Here is a 19532-nt window from a genome sequence, read left to right on the forward strand (position 1 = left end):
AAGTCTTCACATCACATCGTCGCTTGATGAGAATTGGTCCGATCACGGAGGCAGTGCAAACCCATGTGAGGCGAAGAAAGCTTGCAATGCCTCGGATCCTCGAGGCCGTGCGAAACTACGTTAAGTACAGAAAGATTTCGGAGGGGGCGATAGGGGATTAATACATCGACTGAGGAGAAAAAGAACAAGATGGTTTTCGCCTTCGAGTCGTCTTAGGCGATTGCATAAAGGACCCTGTGAGTCTTTGAGTGACATACGGTAAAAGTGAAGGCGCAAACCCCGGCACTTTCAACGGTGTTCCTTGGAAGGGGTGCTCACTTGAAAGGGGTGCAGACAATCTGCAACTTGCCTGCTTACGGAGTAGCAGTGCCTCAACAGCGACCAGAAAATCGGCCATCCTGATATTTCAACCCATGCCTCGGGACCAGATGCGCTACCGCGCTGCCTCGGGACCAGGCTCTACAAGTGCAACGACTTCGTCAGCCTCGCGTGCGCGACATACACAATATCGGTCGCAGCTGTGCGTCGGGCTCGCACACTCAGCCGCCGCACCGTAGCGGCGGCGAGGAGCGGCAGCCTCGTTTCGCAGTTCATCAAGGCGGCGTCCAACGCCAATCTTCCCAGCTGGTGCGACTCACGACACGTTGCCACCACGGTGGAGCCGCGTATACATGCAGAATGCTGCTTTCTTTCGTAGCTCAAGCTGTTCGGGGCACTTCACTGCACGATGTCCCCATGGCATGTCTTTTACAGCAGATCTGTTGTTATATTCGAGGTTTCCCGTGGGTTCGTAGACAGAAAATTATCACCATCATGAACCGGCACGCGCTCAATCACCGCCCAAGCATTCTGTACAGATGGTTAACCAGAGATGCTGAAACGTGTCCACCAACTCTGCTGAGACCCAGACTTGCACGGCTTGGTGCAAGCTGCGCTAATGTTTTTTTTTTTACGCAGGCTTTCTTAAACAGCTTAAAAGAGAAGAAGAATAGTAATAATAAGTTATACTCGAGACCCCGTTTATGAAGCAGCGCGCTTATGAAGAACGCCGATGAAAGCACACAAGGAAGTGGACCCGTCAGCTCCGGTGGCCGTCCAGCTCCACAAAAGTGCAATGGCTAAAACTTTTTCCGTTAGATTTTTTTTTTACAGCACAGCTTTTAGGTTCCTGGGGGCGTCGCCGTCACCATCGCCGTCGGTGGCGTAAGCCATAGACATGAAAAAATAAAATGAGAAACAAAAAACCAAGGATCGAATGGGATTTGAACCCGGGCCCTCTGCGTGGCGATCGAGTGTTCTACCATCGATCCACGCTGGGTTCTTTTTTACAGCGAAAGCTGTTATGAGATCATTTCACCGGCCGTTTTTGGCGCCGTAGTTGTCCGCCGCCGCCGCCGGTGTCCGTAACCAGTATCGCTCGAAATAAGAAAAAAAATCAAATAAGAAAAAATTCCAGGATGAAACGAGGTTCGAACCTGGGCCCTCTGCGTGGGAGCCCAGTATTCAACCTCTGAGCCATGCCGGTGCTTGAAGCTGCTTTGCAAAAAGGTCGTACACAGGCTTCATTTCGGGAAGGAACCACATTATCATATGCAATATAGCGTGGTAGAAGAGTAAAATAAGCACCAAGCGTCGCACAGCGCGAATTCTGTAACCAGGCGTCACACAATGCGAAATGCGCAACGAGTAGGTTGTTGAATGCTTCCAACCCAGTACAAAGGGCTGTGCCATAATTCTTCGTCGTCATCAGGCACAGCATCAACAAAGTGCGCATAATGCCTTACATGCGTTTAGCAGGTACCAATGCTCTCCCTAGAATGACGAAAAATGGCACAGTGCCTGCTGCCCTACTTCTCAAAAATTACAATGATTTATAGCGTAGTGGGTTCCTCGCAATTGCACTTGTATTGGTTGCCAAGGAAGCCCATAAGCGCATGATCCATTTCCTCGAGGTCTCAGTAAAATTACAATAATTTATTGCGTAGTGGGTTCCTCGCAAGTGCACTTGTATTGGTTGCCAAGGAAGCCCATAAGCGCATGATCCATTTCCTCGGGGTCTCAGTAAAGTTCTCCCTCCCCCCCCCCTACCCCGTCGTCTCTCTCCCACGTCAACGTATGTTATACAGCATGACGGGAGAGGGAAATAGCGACCGGGCGTCACCCAATGCAAATTACATAACTGGTGGGCCGTTTAAAGCTTCCAACCCATTACAAAAGGCTGAGCCATAATTCTTCATCGTCATCAGTCGTCGCGTCAACAAAGTGCACATAATGTCTTACATACGTGTAGCTGGTGCCTCGCTTCTCCGCAGAATGACGAATAATGGTTTAGTAGGTGCTTCCCAACTTCACAAAAATTGTGATTTATGGCGTAGTAGGTACCTTTCTAGTGTACTTGTATTGTAGCCCCAAGAGAGCTTACAACGGGCTCTAGAAACGCCGCTCTTCCAGCTTTCGCTGTGACTGTGCTGCGGTTTCAGCGCAGGCCTGGCATTTTTTTTTTTTTGCTTTATTGCCTGTTTCCAGACATGAAATACATCAACAAGCACATAGAGGTAATAACAACAAATAGTGTCAGTCCTACTGGACGTACATCAATTTTAAAATTCCTAGAGCACTGTCAAGGGTCCCACCCTCGACAACCCCTCAGGTACAAACTCCTGCGCTTTCTGTAATTCAACAAGGCCTGCAAGGATGTACTTTCGAGAGTGCATACCGAGCCACGCTGGTGCTTGAAACTTGCAGAAAGATCTCATATAGACGTCATGTCGGTCACGGAATCGCGTTAACCTATGTAATATAGCGTGGAAGAAGAGTAGATGACAACCAGTAATCACACAACGCTAATTGCGCTGCGCGACGAGTCTGTGGTTTAATGCTTGCCACCCACTGCAAAATGCTCGGCCATAATTCTTCATCGTCATGAGCCATATGCAGCATCAACAAAGTGCGCATAGTAGCTTACAGATGTGTAGCGGGAACCTCGCTTATCCGCAGAAAGACGAATAATGGCGTAGTGGGTGCTGTCCTGTTTCGCAAAAATTATGATTTATGGCGTAGCCGATACCTTGCGGAAAGCTGAAACTTCAAACACAGTTGGCCTTGCCAAGACACAAAGCTGCGCTCAGAATTCGCATTAGGCAATATCGTAATCGTCGGTGAATTTCTTTATTTCTGCATTTTTTTTTCGCTAGTAACTATGGCCGCTATACTCCCGGACAACTTTTCTTGGCAATGAAGGAAAGGCTACGGGGGCGGAGCTACTGCACATGTACTGCTCAGCAAAGTAGTACGGTTCGGCGCGCGTTTCGAACTTAGTTTTTGTTTGTGAATCTTCCGTACCTCCTGCGACGGCCATTTGATTATTCGAGCGACCGTCACAGGCTTACACAGCCATTTGTTAGTGAAATTCGTCACAAGCTCCCTCAGCGAGTCGTCGGAAAAGCTGGAGAGTGACGAGCGCTCACCTGAAGGCGAAGACGCCATTTTGACCGTGAGGTGCACGTAAAAGGTGCGACGTTTTCACAGGTGCAAAAATGCGAAATGGCACTGCATAAAGCAAAACAAATATAAATATCTCCTTGGTGCGCGCTGAATCTCTTTTCAAACAGCGCCCCATAGAAAATAAAGTAATGTTGTTTTTTTATTCTCACGTAGAAAACACGGACGCAATTGTGGGACTATAATCTTCAGCGGTAGCACACGCGTCGTTCGGCTCTCTAGCCTTCCCTCCATTGCCAAGAAAAGTTGTCCGCGAGTATAGCAATGCATCAACACCAACTAGACCAACTCTTCTCGTTAATTGCTACGCTGCGGTTCCTCTTAATCTTCCTTCGTGATTTCGGGTTGAAGTGGAAATGGCAAATTGTGTAATCTGACGTAGTTTGGATAATGCGCAATCAATCGCTACTAGACGTGATGAACATGTGCCGCGCTTGAGAGGCGGCGCTCGGGCGGAGAGATTGTCGGCAATATTTGCAAGCCTGGATCCTCCCGCAGAAAGCACACTCCTCCTCATACTACTCTTCCTCACTGCCCGCCACGGTGGTCTAGTGCTTAGGGTGCTCAAATGCCGACCCCAAGGTCCCGGGATCGAATCCTGGCCGCAGCGGCCGCATTTGCGATGGAGGCGGAAATGCTTGAGGCCCGGGTACTCAGATTCACGTGCACGTTAAAGAACCCCAGGCGGTTCAATTTTCCGGATTTTCTCCACTACGGCGTCCCTCATAATCATATTGCGATTTTGGGACTCTAAACCCCAACAATAATTATCATCCTCCACACGGCAAATGCGGCACATTGCAGGGTGATTATTTTTCCCAGAAATTCAGAATTCGCTGTCGCACAGTGATCGAGTTACTGTACACGCGCCACGTTTGCCTGAGTGAGGATTCGCGCTACGCAGTGCGGGCAGGACCTCACACATAGCACATGCTCTGAAGACGAGCCACTAAGCATCTCTCCCTTTAAATAATTCAACACAGATTCTCCTTACCCCGGTGAAGGCTAGCAGGTTCAAAGTACGCCCTGCATGTGGACGTGGCTTTCTGTCTTTTCGTGAAATAATGTTCTCCGACTTCTGAACGCCCCGACTGTGCGAATCGTCCGCCATCGCCAACGACGCAGTGGCGACAGAATGCCGTCGTCGCCGCCGCCTCCATGTAATCCCGTTTTTCTTTTATCGTTCCGGAGATAGAAAAACTCAAAACGTCACAAGAAATCCGCAGCACGGGAAAGCTTACTTTCGCGTCTTTTTGTTTCTGCTCCAACGTAGCAGTGCGCTCGCCATTTACACGCAAGGACCAAATATAAAGTCTGTCTCCATCTCGTACAAGAAGGCACAAAGAAATACATCAGGGTGCGCTTCAGGCTCCGCTACTTCCACAGCCGGTCGCTTAGAGAGGCTTTCCGCGGAACCTGTCAAGTGCGCGTCAGGTTCGTTTAAGGAGTCCTCGCTATTCGCGTGTGACTGCGACGACTTGCGGTAGCGCCTCGCTACGACAAGATGCGAGAGTCACCGATGAATTACCGAACTTAAAGTGCTCGCGCGGACAGAAATCTTCTAAGGAATATTTCGGAAGCTTCCGTAATTTGCCGCTGACATATTTTATTTTACATGCGGGCGTTTTATTCGGTTCCGAATGCAAGCATGTTATCTTATTCGCTTTTACTTGTTATCGTACTTGACATGCACTAACGAATCATTCTACAGCTGCCAAAGAACCGATACCAACCAAATAACTTAACTGCATTTCGTTGTCCTTAAGATATGTTTTAATGGAACAAGAACAGGCTTTCGTAGGAGGTCTGGGTATGCGGGCTAGCTGTGTTCAAACCGCAGTTAAAGTAGCGCCGACGAAGGGCTAAGAGCACAAGAGAGAAAAACTTTTAAGACAAAAGCCTTAGATGGCTCATCAAGCGCGAAAACTGGCCGTTGGCGGCGTCGGCGTCAACACCAGTGATGCAAAACATTATCATCACTTGATGACGTCGATATATCACGTCACAAACGTCAAGTCACGTCGCCTAAATATGTGTCATCATCGTGACGTCACTATGACGTCACATAACATGACGCCACATCATCACGTCATCACGTGACATCGTCACTTGATCAGTGGGCCGACCACGAAGGCAGTACAAAACCAGACGACGTGCAGAAGGCATGCAGTGCCTCCGATCCAGGAAGCAGAGAAAAACCATTTGAGATGCAGATAGCTTTCCGGGAGGGGGGAGGGACTTATACATCGACTGAGAACAGAAAGAAGCAGACTGACAAGGAACGAACGAATGTTGGTGCGAGGGGAAAGGGGAATCACCGAGGACAAAGGAGAAGAGAGGCCTCATCTACGAGAAATGAGTACCCACATCACCGAGCGCCAGGCAGGGGTACCTCTCTCCCCAACAGGAAAACGGTGGGTGCCTGGCAACACCGGGAGTCGAACTTAGAACCTCCCACATTGGACGCTCTAAGCACTCGACCATCACTGCGGTCAGTCTGAACCTCAACGGTGGGGCTTGTCGAGGCCACGTACAGGGTTCGCACACGTCTTGTCCTAAGAAGCTGGCTGTCCTGCGATGTCCCCACCAAACGATCGCGAGTTGTTTTCACCTCGCTTGAAAGGTGATCCCGCCCGCAACACATTTCTCGCCCGCTTCCTGCGTCATACGGACGCAGCACACCTGCGTAATGCGGACGCCACCGGTAGTTGCGCAAGCTCAGTTCGGTCGCGAGGGAGCGAGATACACCGCGAACGGGACAAACGTGACCTCTGGCGTGCAACTGCGGCGGTTTACATTCATTTACCTGCGTCTCCCGTTTCTCTCGGCAAGAACGAAGCGTCAGGACGTTATCACATTCACGGAACAGAAAGCTCCGCCTCACACTCGAATAACGCCCAATGAAAGACTGACGTAAGTCTTCGGCGCCGCTGCGCTGATCTAATAACTCATTCCCCTCAGTGCAGAACAGCCAAATATAGGTTTAACCTGATTAACCACTATGCCTTTCTCTTATAACATTATCTATCTATCTATCTATCTATCTATCTATCTATCTATCTATCTATCTATCTATCTATCTATCTATCTATCTATCTATCTATCTATCTATCTATCTATCTATCTATCTATCTATCTATCTATCTATCTATCTATCTATCTATCTATCTATCTATCTATCTATCTATCTGAAGGGCTGTGAAATCAATAGATAACTCCCTCCGCACTGCACGAGCTTACTTGAAATAAGAAACATTAAGACATGTAACGCCAGTTCTCTGAATACTTCTGTCGATAAATAAAGAAGCGGAGCGTCGGGGCCCTGAAAGAAAGTAAGAAAGAAAGAAATAAGAGGTCGCTCCTAATCTCATAAATGCAAAATTTAGCCTATATATAACGTACACACGTTTCTAAATGCTCTGAGATAGGATTGTAGCGTGTATTTTTTTTCGGCGAGGACGGGGGGGTCACCCACCCCCCTGCGTATATGCGTGCGTATGTGTGCGTATTGTGCATTTATGTATATGTGCGTGTATACACACACACACACACACACACACACACACACACACACACACACACACACACACACACACGCGCGCGCGCGCGCGCACACACACACACGCACGCACACGCACACACACACACACATGCAAAATTGAAAATTTTCGGGGCGTGGGTGGAGGGGGTCGCATAACAGTATAACATTACCGGCGTATACGCGCGTCTTCACAGTGGCGCCTGTGTTCTCGGTAAGAAACGGAACGGTGTACTGCCTGTAACAGCGGCTAATCTTGTTAGCCTTTATGAGGAGTTGGCGTAAGAGTTCCTGCGAGCCAAACTGGCCTAACTTGTTCGCGAAGTAAACACTGCTCGTACTGCGCGTCGGCTAAAGGTGCATCGAGCTGTTTCCATAAATGCCGGCGGACGCGTAATTAGTTTTGCTCCAAACACATTACTACGCATTTACAACGCAAGCGCGCTTAAATTGCGCATTATTTGGATAATACGTGAGCAATGAAAGGAAAATCTGATGCCCCGATTTTCTTTTATTCGAATGATAATCAAAAAGAGAAACAGAATGTCGAAACACTTTGCTAATCGTCCGGGTATTCATGCCGGCTTCAAAAATTCTTGCGACACGCAGACAACCTTTATCGCTCCCTTCAATCAGTGCACATTTACTCATGTCCTGCCAATTAGCAGCAAATTAGACGGAGGCTTATGCTCAATGTATCAGTATAGGCTTGCGTCCACCTGTGTCCACACTCATACCGGTGCTCTTGTCTACTTTTTTTCCCGTCTAAGCTTCAACGTGAACCTCATCAGAGCTGGAATTCATCAGAGGGAAGATTTTGAACACGGCGCGATCCTCGCTAAGCCGGCGAAGAAGTGTAACCGGACACTTCGCAGCGACTGGACCAACGGAGCAGCGCTCTTCCAGAAAAACGAATCATAGTAGATATCACGGCCCGGTGCGAGTGGAAAAAAAGGAATGTAATTCGCTTAATTTTCTCTACGAGCAATAGCACACCTGAGCCCCATCCTCGGCAGCGGCATCCATTTTGAAAATTGCCAAGAAACAGAAAGAGCGTACACACGTGGTACACTCTGAGATTCCGCAGGTCCACAGCGCCATTGTCTTCACCCTCTCCCTCCGCCTCCTCCACTTCACCTCTCCAGTGCAGCTAGTCGGCAGACGTAGTTCGTTGTGCGTTGTTGACCGCATCGTGCTCACCGTGGAGAAGCGAGCTGGGGCAATGCTGAAGCGGAGGGACTCCGACGCTTCGTAACTGCGCGAATTCGAGTTCACTTTGGCGGAGAGGTTGGCTATTCGCGGGGCGCCCAAAAACCATCGCTCTCGAGAGCCCGACGTTGACTGATACCACGCCCGTGGTCGAAAAGAAGAAAATGACAGAACATTCGCAGTAAACAAGTAGTCTATGCGCGCCGTATCTGGCTCCCCTGTTGGGCGCACGCTCTTCGCAACGACACGACTAGGCAATTTTCTTCTTCGTGCTTTCCTATTTCTATTTCTGTTGCGTTATTTTCACGAACGCTCGCTGGCCGAACGCCGGTGCGAACGAGAACGTGCCCGCGCTTCAAACGCGATCGTTCAGCTTAATTCCGAGGGTGGGGCCGCCCGCACCTCGCTTCTGGGGCGATGAGAAGCTTCGCGTCGTCGAAAGCGTGAGAGCGCCGTATGAAACAAACGAAATAAAAGGAAGGAAAAGAAAGCAACGGAAGTGACGCTCGTGTTGCGTCATAGCCTGGACATATCTTTAATCAAACCCGCGCTTGAATGAATCTTTCTGGAGAAATCTTGGCGCAGGAGGAATGTAGTAAAGAAACAAACAAAAAGTACAGGCAATCCCATTGCTTATACCAAATTTTTATGTTATCTCGCTTCACGAAAGGAACGCAGTAGGTAGTAAATCGTCTTTGCTTGATACTGTTATTCCAGCCTGTAAATAACTACCCATCCGAGTATACCTTACCGGCGTTTACAGCAACGTCCTTGTACGCTTATCTGTGTGTGCAGAATTTTGAGCAGTTGCGCCATGTAACGAGAGAGATGTTCGCAAACGGGACGGCTTAAGCGGTGTTGCTCACTGAGGCATTTATTACTGGGAAACCTGTACGCAGGCTCAAAGCGAGCAGGTTAGGCAGTTGCTGGAAGTTAGGGACAAAGTGCCCGTGCATGCGGGGTCATAAGCTTTATCATCCCTCTCATATTCGCCGAGGCTAATTAACTTCACCCGACGGCTCTACAAGTGCTTGCCTCAAAGTACCGGGAAACATTATTCACGACAATCAAGTATCAGCGCTGCAGTATAGTCATGTGTTCGTTTGCTCTTCGCGTTTCCTGTAGTCGCGATAACCTCGGCAAGCACTCAACAAATGACGCCTTGTATAATGAGATTACCTTGACCTGTCCAACCGGGGCCCTGCGTGGCTCCTGTAACATGGTGATGTAACGGGAGGCTTCACTGCAACGCTGCTATATACGCTGGCTATGTTGGCGTTGCCAACAAACAAACAAAAAAAATCATAGCATCCTAGGTTGTTACTTGCACAGACGAAACGCGGCGTTCTCTATTTTCGTGACGTGTACGCGGAATGAGTTCGTCAGCGGCGAGGCCATCCAGTAGTGACCGCGCGCGTACTAAAAGCGAGTGGGAGTTGGCGCGAGGATTTGAAACAACGCGAAGGAGGAGGGATGCGTGCACGCGCCGGGGGCGCATTAAGTTCGCAACCACATCTTCACAAGTCAGAGGGAGCGCAGTGAAGAGGCAACTGCAGCTCTGCGCCGGCGTAATAAATTAAAGGCGCCGCGTGGGCCTATATAGTGGCGTACGTTGAAACAATCAGGGCCTCCCTCTGCTTGCGAGAGAGTGCGAACTCGGATAGCCCCTACTCGCAGGTGGTGTTGTATTCTTTGAAAGGCCTCGTTTCCTCCCTTCTTTTACTACCACGCAAGATGCGGTCTTGCGGACGGCGTTAAGCGCTTCGCTGAGCTATATCTCTGGCCCCCAGCTAGCTGTGCGGAGGAGAAAGTGGGGGGGGGGGGTATACATGAGAACGAGGCAGTCTCGGAGTTAACGGAGACATTAGGCGAGCCTTTCGAACGAAGCGTGGCTTCTCAAGCAAATTGAGCATACGAGAGGCGAGCAAAAAAGCGTGGCGTGATGGCGTCGACGGCGGTAATCGCTTGGAACGCGTACACGCAGAATTCTCGGAGTTACTATAGGGCGAATGCGTGGTAAACAAACCCATTTGCTGGCCGCACATCTACCGCAGATGTCTTCTTCTTGTAACACCTTGCGTGTGCGCGCATGTATGTATATGGGTGCGTGAGTCTGCATTTGCGTCGTTTTATTACTCCCGGCTTGTGTACCTGCTTTTTTTTTTTACATTTTCTGCGCCGGAAGTGTTACACCTTTTGCGAGCGGAAAACAAAGTCAGCGGATCGTGCGAGAAAGGTCATTTTCTATGCATGAGCGTGTCGCGCTGTATAGATGTCACGGCCAGCTTTAGCACACTACACCCCTTGACTACCAACAAGATTGCTATATATGTATTATACGCTCAAAGAAACTATGTGATTATGCCTGCTCGCGCTTGGGGATTCAAGAACGAGAAAATTAACAGGGTTACCTTGCACGCCGCATACTTCACCTGGCTAAAAGTCAAGAACGCTGAGATCAGAGTGGCGCAAAAGGGCAGTGAAACAAGCCAGCCATAAACAAGAGAGCGAAAATCCTCTTCACTGTTGACCGCCCGTAATTGAGCCGCGATTTTTTAGGTCGTTCCCGGAAGCGAAAACGAGCAGACAGATAGATATACGACGTAATTAAATGTCTTCCACAACTAAGAAAAGTCCAGCCTTGGGTTTTCGTTACGAATAATTTATCGTCCCGCGCCATGTCCCACGAGTAACGCGAAATGATACGGAAGAAGAGAGGGGAGGTGAAGAGAACAACCTGCACGAACGATGATTCTTTCGTCGTAACTTGAATCGTTGGTTAGCGAGGCAGTCTGGATTTGGGTGACGCGCATGAGAAGATTGTGATCGGTGCATTTCGCTGCTCCCAAAGCAGCCGAGACAAGCGCGCTAATCCGGAACGACAACGCTGGTTGCCTGGACGATCTCTTGTTTGCTGCCGACGCTGCTGTTCATGCTAGGACCCACCTTCGCGCGCTCTTCTCAGGAGGAAGGGTTGGAGAGTGAGGCCACGCGGCTGTAATGAGGTCCCTAGAAATGAGCTTTCCTGCTTGTGTAATGCCGGTCCCCAAGCAACCTGAGGGTCTACTGATAGCCGCAGAGGCATTGAGTAATCACCAAATAGCGAGGACCTGGGAAGGGGAAGTACTGGGACTCTATTAGCTTACTTACGCTTTCAGCCGGCCTTCGTTTTCGTCAGCGTGTAGTCAGTCTTCCGCAGGTGATTTAGCCTGGCTACCCTCCTCTCGTGTTTATGTAATTTATTTCTTCTTCTCCGATACGGCTCCTGTTTCGCTTGTCAGCAGTTTTTACGCTTCTCTATATTCGTTATCAATTGTCACAAGGCGTAGACGTATCAATGTGGCAGAGACGTGCGTTTGGGCCGAAGGAAACGCGAGTACAAGAAGGAAATAAATGGTTTAATTTCCTGTCCTCCTTATACAAATGTGAATCTAGCAAGAATATCATGGAGGTCACCTGGTGGATAATCGCTTTAAGACCTACTATAAAATACAACCCAAGTGAAACAACACAGTTCAAGAGTTAGCTGGCGTAAAACCATACACTTGTCAAACAAAAGTATTATCTGGTCTGCAGCGAGAAAACGTAGTAAGGTGGATGAATCCAAAATTTTGCGAACGAAATGCAACGAATATTTGCAAACACGCGCAACTTCGTGGTATCGGTTTGGGCAAGCCAAACTGCAAATGTACAGTTACGTGAAACAACTGACCGAAACATGCGGGAAGCGTCGATTAGAGAACGTTCTTGGTTGCGATACACAGCTGCGATAGTTCTATAGCATAAGTCCTTTTGTCAGGACGTCTCGACCCCCGATCAATACAGGCGTTGCAGAGGGACAGGCGGACACTTTTTTCATAAATGCGCGAACACCTACTAAGCAGTACCGCAATGCGCCGATTGAACCGAAGTCAATGGCAGCTACGGCCAAAACCCATCGGCAAATACAGGAAGCATCGATCAAAGAGCGCCTTTGCCGCCGCAACCACTGCCATACCACATGGTATACCGATGCCGCGATGATCCTTCCTCAAATGCTCCTTTTCGGTGAGTAGATCAGGGGCAGTAGAAGTAGGGCTGCAATCGGCGATCAGTGCAAATGCTGTGCGGAAGAGCTGTCCGGAAGAGCTGTCCGGAAGAGCTGTCCGGAAGAGCTGTCCGCTGTCCAATGCTGTCCGCCTCGTACTAAATGTGGGAGTTACATTCAATGGTGGCGTGAGCATAGGCGTGCGCACAAGGGGGGCAGGGGGGGCGCCCCCTTCCTAATAACCTAAGAGGGGGGCGCAAAATCTGCCCCATACATTGACCCCCTATAGTCACCTAAAAGGGGGCGGGGGGCAAAATCTGTCTCGTCCATTGACTTACAAGGGGGGGGGGGGGCGCTGCGATGAACCTTCGCCCCCCCTGATGGAGAACCCTGCGCACGCCTATGAGCGTGACACGCCGACGGGACAGAACGTTTCCAGCAGCGTTTAATATTAACCGATCTGAATATACACGAAGTGTCGATTAGAGAGCGTCGTAATGTAATGGACAGAGGAGAAAGGGAAGGGGGAGATGAACACAAGAATAAGTGGAACCCAAGGTGATTATTCTGCTCGGGATGAAGACGGGAAATGCACCGATAAATAACTTCGATTCAACTTGAGTGCATATCAAGCTAAAGGAGAGTTATGCTCTGAATGTTTACCAGCGAAGACGCGAGCTCCCTCGAGAGAGAGAAAGAGAAAGGGAAGACAGGAAGGTCAACCAGAGGAAATCTCTCGTTCGCTACCCTGTACTTGAGAAGGGGGAATGTGGTGCTGAAAAATTAAAGAGAGCAAGAAGAGTCTGTGACGACACTACAAAGTCATGGATATATAGCACCGTCCAAGTATGACACACCAACATTGTCTGTGAACAGTCAAGATTTGTCATTCAGTCCGGTTTCTCGAAGAAAGCGCAACAACGTCCTCATAGCGGCTCGCGTTGAAGACCGGGTAGGCCAGTTCCCTGCGATTTCGTCTTCTTCAAGAGGGCGGTTGTCTAGCTGGCCTAGTGGGGCTCAGCTAAGGCGGGTATACTCTCCGGGTAGGTGGGTGATTGTTTCGCTGCACCCACAGAGTTCACGTATCACCGGGTACTGGAGGGAACTCTCACAGTACCTGCGGAGATACAGCTTCAATTTAGTATAGGACAACCGCGAGTGATCCGCGAGGCTACTGTTATACCTACACTGTCTAAAACTGGGCTTTTCAAGAGGTCCAAAAATTTTTTTTCGGTTTGCCTCTAAAGGGACACTAAATTGAAACAAGGAATGAATTTGGACTGATAAATTATACTCTGAACACTCTACTGTCGTTAATTTCATCATCATAGGCTCATTAATAGAAGACAAAATCAAGGGCATAGTTTCACTTTTAAATTTTGCGCCGAAATCTCCCCACCAGGCAGGGTTGCTAATGGTGGCTACTTTTCGCCAAATTGGCGAATTTGAGAGGCTCGTGGCGACCTAAAATTATGAATGGCGACATGGCGAATTTTTGGCGATTTTCGGCTTATGCATCCTAAGCTTAGTGTCTTCCAAATGAATGAGTGGCAGCATTCTCTGTATTTTTCTCTGTTTTAGACCCACGAGTAGAATGCGCACATTACGTGACATTCGGTATGTCTGTCCTGTAACTCGTGCTCGTCTGTGTATCTCCTCCATTCATCTAGATGCAGGAAGTACTGGAGCGTCCCTTAGTGACATTCTAGCAAAATGTAAGTCAGCGGATTGTTTTGCGTGGCGCGAGGCGGTGGTGTTTGACTATAAGTTTATGGCTTTAGGTGATTTAGGCTTCTCTAAAGTTTTGTTTCTGAAGGGGCTAGACGACGGGTTAGCCGCGCGTTCCGACCATTTGTTCCGCGAAAGCTCCAACTGTTCTGAATAGCTTGGCGACTTATTCAATGTTGCAGTACCCCCTAATTCAGCTCGTAAAAACTGTTTTGGAATAGCGAAGAGAGGTGGATACGCGTCTGTTTGTGCAATAAAAAGTTATATTCAGCCATTTTCGACTGCTCTCGGTGAGCGTGTCCAATGCAAACAATTGCTATATAACATTTTACATTGTCTACTAGTTCATTTGTAACGCATCGGATTGACGCGTGTAGATATAAGTGACTATAAGAAAGAGTCGGTGGCGTCCGGTATCATATTAGTTCACACTGAAAAGGTATGATCGGTCCCTGTAAAACGTCTGTCATGTTACCTTCAATAAACCTTTCAATCCTTTTCATTCATATAAGGGTATACATAAAAGCTGTCTACAAACAACGCTTTCACGGTTTGCGGCCAAGGTTTACCACAATTTTACCTTTGAAACGAGCGGACAGGGAAGGAACGATATCATGAGCGTTTCATTCATTCACCCTTGCGCCGCAACGCACATCTTGTGGCTAGTTGGAGAACGAGGAGAACCAGCACCAAGCGCTCCCATGGTGAAGCGGGCGATGCGACCAGTATTGAGAAACGTCAATATAATTTAAGGGTTTTTGATGTTACGGGGCTATACATAAGCGTAAATTTTTATTAATAGGTATGCCGCACATATCTAGAATGGCGACTTTTTTGGCGAAATTTGTAAAAAAATGGCGACTTTTGGCGACTTTTTGGTCGTAGTTTGGCGATATTTACTCGAAAGTCAGTGGCAACCCTGCCACCAGGCTTCACGGATTTCAAAATGTTTTATTCTTATTTTGGCCACACTGGCTCAACTAAGATTCCTGAATATTGGTATGCTAATTCTGTGGCTCCCCTCAGAGCATAATGCACCACATATTTAGCGAATAAGAACTACGTAGGTCCTAGTAGATGACGTCAAAATTTGTGACGTCACGGCAAATGGTGCGGGAACTTCAAGGTGGCGTCGCCACCCGCATTTTCTTCTTGCGCGTTTTCTCGCTTACCAAGCCTTTTACCAAGCGTGATACTGTGAAATACCCCTTGGTATTGTGAAAAGTAATTTACTAATACGAGAAAAATCGTTTTTTTTTTTCGCATTAGTCCTGCATACCCGCTTGGAACAGCTTATCTTATTGAGAGGCTTTCAGGTAAACGAGCGCGCTTCAAGAAACAAAAGAATGGCGTCCAAAACCATACATGCCGACTAAATAAAGATTTCTCATTCTAATACTGTTTTACCAAACAATGGGCGCAGTTACCTTATAGTCATAATGGTGTTGATATAATTTGTACCTCTTCATCAAGGCCGAGAATGTAGGACGCGCTCCAGAAGTGTCCTGACTCACGGCAGAAGTGCGACTTGCGCTATTTCGTTGCCGGTAAACACAAGGGGAATGCTGGGCCACGAACAGCGTTGGCGCTAGCCCATTGTTGTTTGTGCTGTTCCTGTAGCGCAAGTGGGTCGAGATACTATAGCCTTCCAGTTTCGTGTTTCCGGTGGCGTCGTCCTCGACTAACTTGCAACACGCAAAGCACATAGGGTACAATAGCGCGGTACCCATGTCTACAAGCGTGGCTCCAGGGACAAAACTGAACAATGAGGAATACTCGAGTGGCGTATACCTTGGTAATTTCCGGTTGTGGAAAAAAAATGTAACGCGTTCAGTGATAGGTTAAAAAAAGGGGAAAAAAATTATAAAAAAAACTCGGACCAATCGGGTCTGGCTAGTGAAACGCGATCAGCGCGCGTGCTAATTGCGACTAATTGTACTCACCGATAATATTGTTTATACGCAATCATTTTATCCTGAACGTTCTCCTAGGAGCGATTTACGATGTTTCTCGTAAACGTTGCTTTACGCGATGTGGTTTCATTAGTTTTACCTAACGACCTTGTGTTTTCGAGCTCAGTCTTCCCCGGGGGCGTGAAAAGAATTTTTTGGGGGGAGGGGGGGGTGCGGGGTGTTGTTCATCATCATCATCATCATCATCATCATCATCATCATCATCATCATCATCATCATCATCAGCCTGTCTACACCCACTGCAGGGCAAAGGCCTCTCCCATGTTCCGCCAATCAACCCGGTCCTGTGCTTTCTGCTGCCACGTTATACCTACAAACTTCTTACTCTCATCTGCCCACCTAATTTTCTGTCTCCCCCTCACGCGTTTGCCATCTCTTGGAATCCAGTCAGTTACCCTTAATGACTACCGGTTATCCTGCCGACGTGCTACGTGCCCGGCCCATATCCATTTCTTCTTCTTGATTTCAACTATGATGTCTTTTACCCCCGTTTGTTCCCTGACCCACTCTGCTCTCTTCCTGTCTCTTAAGGTTACACCTATCATTTTCCTTTCCATCGCTCGCTGCGTCGTCCTCAATTTAAGTTGAACCCTCTTTGTAAGTCTCCAGGTTTCTGCTCCGTAGGTAAGTACCGGTAAGATGCAGCTGTTATATACCTTCCTCTTGAGAGATAGTGGTAGACTACTATTCATGATTTGATAATGCTTGCCGAATGAGCCCCATCCCATCCTTATTCTTCTAGTTATTTCACTCTCATGGTTCGGCTCCGCGGTTACTAGCTGTCCTAAGTAGACGTACTCCTTTACAACTTCCAGCGTCTCGCCACCTATCGTAAAGCGCTGTTCTCTGCCAAGATTGTTCCACATTACTTTAGTTTTATGCATAATAATTTTCAGACCTATTCTTCTACTTTCCGTATCCAGTTCAGTAATCATGAGCTGTAATTCGTCTCCCTGTAATTCGTCTGTAATTCTCTGCTGTAATTCGTCTAAAGGGTGTTGTTCAACCACCCTTTATATATGTGCGTGCGTTTGTATGTGCGAGAGCACATACACGCATGAAAAATCGAAACACTTATGGGGGTGGGGGTTATGAACCCCCAACCCCCTTCCCTCCCTCGCCAATGATCTTCACATATGTGCGGCTCATGTAGCCACAAAGGAACTTTCTGAAGGCAGAGGGCATTTTCTCGATAAAATAGACATACATCCTCGCACCATCACCAGATGCTATATGACCGCCAAGGTTACGGCGCAAACACGAGCAATCAGGACGCTGTTAAAAGCAAAAGTGGTGAACATCCCATTGTTCTTCGTATAATAAACAGATGCTATGTTCACGTCTGTCTTATAAACATATTTAAACAACCTGGAAGCATCAACGCCCGTGATGCGCCACGTGTGCCTTATGTTGAGATCACGCAACACTGGTCTTTCTCTGGACGCCATAAACATGCCGCATGTGTGACCGATCGGCATTGTTTGCTGAAAAGCAGGTTAAACTTGGAAATGACCTCGGCTTCTCCACGTCGACACTCTTTTCACGCTCTAGTTCGTCCCTTCGGGGGTCACCTGGCTGTTGCGTCCCCGATGAAAGATCGCGGCGTCGTATACACAGTCAGTGCAAGGCTCCGCCAGTGCGTGTTTCTACACGCGCATGGTATCAATCGATCGTCATCAGAAAATCTGTCTGGACTCATGAGCGCCAAGTTTTTCATAAGTACGGCCTCCGGCAATGTAATCTATAGCTGACAGCAATAATAAGCACTAAGCGGGCGTTCGATTAAGGTTTGGGCAATAAAGAGGAAGGAATTGGTTGCTGGGGTTTTGCGTCCCAAAACCACGATAGGTTTATGAGGGACGCCGTAGGGCTCCAGAAATTTCGACCCCCTGGGGTTCTTTAACGAGCACCTAAATCAAAGCACACGGGCCTCCAGCATTTTGCATCCATAGAAATGCGGACGCCGCGGCCGGGATTCGATCCCGAGACCTTTAAGTCAGCAGTCGAGCACGATAATTACTAGACCACAGTGGTGGGTAAGAGGAAGGAATCACCTCCTTCGATTCCTGCTGAAGTCTACCTGCTTCAAGTGGTGAGTGCACACGTAGCTCAAATTCGATAGAGAAAAAGAAAGCTAATGGGCATTTCAGTACTTTATGGTTTTCCTCCGCTTTCTGTAGAAACTAGTTTTCATTTTTTTTTAACGCTGGACACTGCGAAGAGTAGCAGCGGAAGTAATCGACCTAATATACTAAGGCCGCTGCCGATAAAGAAAAAAAAATAAACACTGTGTAAATTGAAGAACAGGACACCTAATAAAACCGTACAAAAGAAAAGGCTAACAGAAGCTTTCGTAGAGTGAGTGGTCACCGTTACTGCTTGGAACTGAGGAAACAGCCATGAAACTGAGCACCTTAATAATGAAAGAGGGCATAGAAATCCGCGACCACAGTGCCACTTCACTTGATTAGTCTTCTTCACTTGATTTCAGGAATTTTTCAGTTTTGCACGCGCAAACATAAAAATTTCTGGCGGCGACGTTACTGGCTTATATGAGCTAAGAATCGCATGAGTTTACGAACTAAAAGATCGTGAAAGTATTATTTTGATCTTATTGTTTGCTGCTTGTAGGCCGATTTCCGCATGGTTTTCCGCATGCACACACAAAAAAAAATTGCAGCCGTAGATGACTGTGTCAAATGCTGTGTGGTAGCTGCACTTTTTATAACTTTTTTTTGTTGTATTTAAATGAGAACGTCAGAGGCCAGAAACGGTCCACGAAACCCGAATGCGTGTAGGTAGAACGACGATATAGTCGCTAACCTAAGTTCCGGATATTGCCTTACATTTTCGCGCACATGTAATTTGCATTTAATGAAATGCGTTTTGAACAGCATACTTCGCCTTTTCTTCTTCTTCTTTTTTTAAGTTCGAACTGTGAACTTTCAACGGTTTGCACTTACGCCCTTTTTATTTATTTCTTCTCGCTACATCAACGGCTGACAGGAGATTGCTGGTGACCACCAGCGTCTCTTCAATGTTGAGTAAACAAATGGGCAACAGGTCTTCGCCTCTTTCCTTTTCTTTAAAGCGCCTCTGACAAGCTTTACTTTCCTTGAAGCAATTAGCGCGAGCATGATTAGCACGAAAACTGACATCAGCGCTAACTTTCACTAGCTTACGTAAGTATGCGCGTATACGCATGTATATAGTATGCAAGCCCGTAAACGCAATGCAATAGCTAATTAAAAAAAAATCACCGCGCGAGCCCTCCGTTATACAGATGGGCGACAGGGAAGCTGAAACGCGCGGCACCGGTGTTTATAACGAGCTGGGATTTATGGAATTATTTTATGTTGTAAATTTCGATTTCTCTAGTCACCACATTTAAGAGATGAGTGCTTCAAACATTGCGTTTGGTGACGTTCGTTTGAAGGATATGAAGAACACCTGAAGGATTTTATGGACAGCGATTCATGCTGCGACGAGTGTCGTACCTAGCTTTGTATATGCCGACGAGATCTGCAGAGAAACTAGCGCAAGCGCAGAGACACTT

The 19532-nt window shown here is 47.8% G+C and overlaps 1 protein-coding gene across 1 annotated transcript in view; it reads left to right on the forward strand.

The window, feature by feature from the left end:
* The window catches only part of LOC119393674 (uncharacterized), a 171445-nt gene that overhangs the window by 131489 nt on the left and 20424 nt on the right, over window positions 1–19532 (forward strand). The window lies entirely within an intron of this gene.

The sequence above is a fragment of the Rhipicephalus sanguineus genome, chromosome 5 (assembly GCF_013339695.2).
Source record: "Rhipicephalus sanguineus isolate Rsan-2018 chromosome 5, BIME_Rsan_1.4, whole genome shotgun sequence".
NCBI lineage: Eukaryota > Metazoa > Arthropoda > Arachnida > Ixodida > Ixodidae > Rhipicephalus > Rhipicephalus sanguineus.